Source organism: Orcinus orca, chromosome 5 (assembly GCF_937001465.1).
Source record: "Orcinus orca chromosome 5, mOrcOrc1.1, whole genome shotgun sequence".
NCBI lineage: Eukaryota > Metazoa > Chordata > Mammalia > Artiodactyla > Delphinidae > Orcinus > Orcinus orca.
This window is the reverse complement of record NC_064563.1, coordinates 115,310,709-115,315,849: the sequence shown is the minus strand read 5'-3', so window position 1 is coordinate 115,315,849 and position 5,141 is coordinate 115,310,709.

The window sequence follows — 5,141 nt, the reverse complement described above, 5'->3', positions numbered from 1 at the left end:
AAATGAAAATAAATAAGGAAACACAAGCTTTAAATGATGCATTATACAAGATGGACTTAATTGATACTTACAGGACATTCCATCCAAAAACAACAGAATATATCTTCCTCTCAAGTGATCATGGAACATTCTCCAGGATAGATTGTATCTTGGGTCACAAATCAAGCCTTGGTAAATGTAAGAAAATTGAAATCATATGAAGTATCTTTTCCAACCACAACAATATGAGACTAGATATCAATTACAGGAAAAAATGTTTAAAAAACACAAACACACGGAGGCTAAACAATACACTACTTAATAACCAAGAGATCACTGCAGAAATCAAAGAGGAAATCAATAAATACCTAGAAACAAATGACAATGAAAACACAACCAACCAAATGAAATGAAAACCAATGAAAAACACAACGAACCAAACAAATGACAATGAAAACACAATGAACCAAAACCTATGGGATGCAGCAAAAACAGTTCAAAGAGGGAAGTTAATAACAATACAATCCTACCTCAAGAAACAAGAAACATTTAAAATAAATAACCTAACTTTACACCTAAAGCAATTAGAGAAAGAAGAACCAAAAAAAAACCCCAAAGTTGGCAGAGGAAAGAAAACATAAAGATCATATCAGAAATAAAGGAAAAATAAATGAAGGAAACAATAGCAAAGATCAATAAAACTAAAAGCTTGTTCTTTGAGAAGATAAACAAAATTGATAAACCATTAGGCAGACTCATCAAGAGAAAAAGGGAGAATACTCAAATCAATAGAATTAGAAATGGAAAAGGAGAAGTAACAACCGACACTGCAGAAATACAAAGGATCATGAGAGATGACTACAAGCAACTATATGCCAATAAAATGGACAACCTGGAAGAAATTTTTAGAAAAGCACAACCTTGTGAGACTTAACCAGGAAGACATTGAAAATATAAACAGACCAAACACAAACAATGAAATTGAAACTGTGATTAGAAATCTTCCAACAAACAGAAGCACAGGATCAGATAGCTTCAGAGGCAAATTCTCTCAAACATTTAGAGAAGAGCTAACACCTATCCTTCTCAAACTCTTCCAAAATATAGCAGAGGGAGGAACACTCCCAAACTCATTCTATGAGGCCACCATCACCCTGATACCAAAACCAGACAAAGATGTCATCAAGACAGAATACTATAGGCCCATATCACTGATGAACATAGATGCAAAAATCCTCAACAAAATACTAGCAAACAGAATCCAGCAGCACATTAAAAGGATCATACACCATGATCAAGTAGGGTTTATCCCTGGAATGCAAGGATTCTTCAATATACATAAGTCAATCAATGTGATACACCATATTAACAAATTGAAGAATAAAACCATATGATCATCTCAATAGATGCAGAGAAAGCTTTCAACAAAATTCAACACCCATTTATGATAAAAACCCTCCAGAAAGTAGGCATAGAGGGAACTTACCTCAACATAACAAAGGCCATATATGACAAACCCACAGCCAACATCGTCCTCAATGGTGAAAAACTGAAAATATTTCCACTAAGATCAGGAACAAGACAAGGTTGCCCACTCTCACCACTTTATTCAACATTGTTTTGGAAGTTTTAGCCACAACAATCAGAGAAGTAAAAGAAATAAAAGGAATCCAAATTGGAAAAGAAGTAAGGTTGTCACTGTTTGCAGATGACATGACACTATACATAGAGAATCCTAAAGATGTTACCAGAAATCTACTAGAGCTAATCAATGAATTTGGTAAAGTAGTAGGATACAAAAGTAATTCACAGAAATCTCTTGCATTTCTAAGCAGTAATGACGAAAAATCTGAAACAGAAGTGAAGCAAACACTCCCATTTAGCATTGCAACTGAAAGAATAAAATACCTAGGAATAAACCTACCTAAGGAGACAAAAGACCTGTATGCAGAAAATTATAAGACACTGATGAAAGAAACTAAAGATGATACAAATAGATTGAGAGATATACCATGTTCTTGGATTGGAAGAATCAACATTGTGAAAATGACTCTAGTACCCAAAGCAATCTACAGATTCAATGCAATCCCTATCAAACTACCACTGGCATTTTTCACAGAGCTAGAACAAAAAATTTCACAATTTGTATGGAAACACAAAAGACCCCGAATAGCCAAAGCAATCTTGAGAAAGAAAAATGGAGCAGGAGGAATCAGGCTCCCTGACTTCAGACTATACTACAAAGCTACAGTCATCAAGACAATATGGTACTGCCACAAAAACAGAAATATACGTCAATGGAACAGGATAGAAAGCTCAGAGATAAACCCATGCACATATGGTCGCCTTATCTTTGATAAAGGAGGCAAGAATATACAATGGAGAAAAGACAGCCTCTTCAATAAGTGGTGCTGGGAAAACTGGACAGCTACATGCAGAAGAATGAAATTAGAACACTCCCTAACACCATAAACAAAAACAAACTCAAAATGGATTAAAGACCTAAGTGTAAGGCCAGACACTATAAAACTCTTAGAGGAAAACATAGGGAGATCACTCTATGACATAAATCACAACAAGATCCTTTTTGACCCACCTCTTAGAGAAATGGAAATAAAAACAAAAATAAACAAATGGGACCTACTGAAACTTAAAAGCTTTTGCACAGCAAAGGAAACCATAAATAAGCCAAAAAGACAACCTTCAGAATGGGAGAAAATATTTGCAAATGAAGCAACTGACTAAGGATTCATCTTCAAAATTTACAAGCAGCTTATGCAGCTCAATATGAAAAAAAAAAAAACCCAATCCAAAAATGGGCAGAAGACCTAAATAGACATTTCTGCAAAGAAGATATATAGATTGCCAACAAATATCAAAAATGATATTGAGCATGAAAGAATGCTCAATATCATTAATCATTAGAGAAATACAAATCAAAACTACAATGAGATATCATTTCACACCAGTCAGAATGGCCATCATCAAAAAATCTACAAATAATAAATGCTGGAAAGGGTGTGGAGGAAAGGGAACCCTCTTGCACTGCTGGTGGGAATGTAAATTGATACAGCCACTATGGAGAACAGTATGGAGATTACTTAAAAATTAAAAATAGAACTATCATAAGACCAAGTAATCCCACTACTGGGCATATATCCTGAGAAAACCATAATTCAAGAAGATTCATGTACCACAATGTTCCTTGCAGCTCTATTTACAATAGCCAGGACATGGAAGCAACTTAAGTGTCCATCAACAGATGAAAGTATAAGGAAGATGTGGCACATATATACAGTGGAATATTACTCAGCCATAAAAAGAAATGAAATTGAGTTATTTGTCGTGAGGTGGATGGACCCAGAGTCTGTCATACAGATTGAAGTAAGTCAGGAAGAGAAAAACAAATACCATATGCTAACACATATATATGGAACCAAAAACAAGGTTCTGAAGAAACTAGGGGCAGGACTGGAATAAAGATGCAGACCTACTAGAGAATGGACTTGAGGACATTGGGAGGGGAAGGGTAAGCTGGGACAAAGTGAGAGAGTGGCATGGACATATATACACTACCAAATATAAAACCAATAGCTAGTGGGAAGCAGCTGCATAGCACAGGGAGATCAGCTCGGTGCTTTGTGACCACCTAGAGGGGTGGGATAGGGAGGGTGGGAGGGAGGGAGGGGCAAGAGGGAAGAGATATGGGGATATATGTATATGTATACATATAGCTGATTCACTTTGTTATAAAGCAGAAACTAACACACCATTGTAAAGCACATATACTCTAATAAAGACGTTTAAAAAAAAAAAAGCTAAGGTTTTATCAAGAGGACTCAGGAGCCAACAAGAGGAGGCTGTCCAACTAGTAGAAGATTTAAAAATTTGAGGATCAGTTAAGGACAATAATGAATTAATCAGATCGAATACATTGAACTCTGAGATTATAAATGTAAAAAAATTAATTATGATATTCAAAGAATGAAAGGAATCAACATTTTATTTTTGTAACTAGAATAAATAAAGAATCAGGTATTTATTCTGATTTCTAGCATATATTTTTCTTTCAAGGTAACCACATAACTGATGAGGGAGAATTTCTCTTTGAGAAAGTATAGAGGCATGCAGAAAGAATGAAAGAGTTAGAATATTGCCATTTTAACTTTAATCAGTCGGCAATAGAAAAAAAAAAAACAAACTTCAAACAGATAGAGGGTTTAAACCTAAGCTTTACTGCTAGCATCATAGTTACTGATGAAATTTTCTTGTTGCCTAAATCAGAAGCAAGAGAGGATGTTTCATTTTAACACTTCTATTTAACAATATAATTTAGGTTCTAGCAAATGCAGTAAGGCAAAAAACAAACAAACAAACAAACAAGAAAAGAGATATAGATGCTTTTCTCTGCTGATGACATGATTATCAATGTAAAATCCCAAAAGAATCTACAGAGAAGCTACCTGGTATAACAAGTGAATTTAGCAAGATCTCTGAATAAGTGACTACAAGATCAATATTAAATTAAAAAAAAAATTATATGCTAGTAACAAACAACTGAAAAATTAAATTTAAAACTACCATTTATAGTACTGTTATCAAACACTTAATACCAAACAATAAATTTGATAATTCATAAATTCAACTAAATTCACAAATTCAGCTAAAATTGTGTAAGATGTTTTTACTGAGCACTGTAACATATTGCTAAAAGAGATTAGTGAAGACCTAAATAAGGGATATAACATATTAATTAATTGTAAGATTCAGTTTTGTTAGGATGTCAATTCTATCCATATTGTGTCACCACAATGCCTTTTTTTTGTTGTTGAAATAGACAAATAAATGTGAAAATTTGTATGGAAATTTAAAAGACCTAGAATATACAAGGGTATCAAAAGAGAGAGAGAGAAGGAATGAGTTAGAGAGACAGAAAGAGAGGGACTTGCATTACATGGTTTCAAAACTCCATATACAAATACATTAATTAAGGTAATATGGAATTGGTGTAAGGAATAGAACATAGTTGAGGGTAAAAAAAATAGACCCACAAATATAGTCAATCAAGCAGTTTTTGACATAGATGTCAGTGCAATACAACTTGAAATGAAATATTTTCCCTAAGTTGTGCTGAACAACTGGATATCTTTATGGTCAAAAAC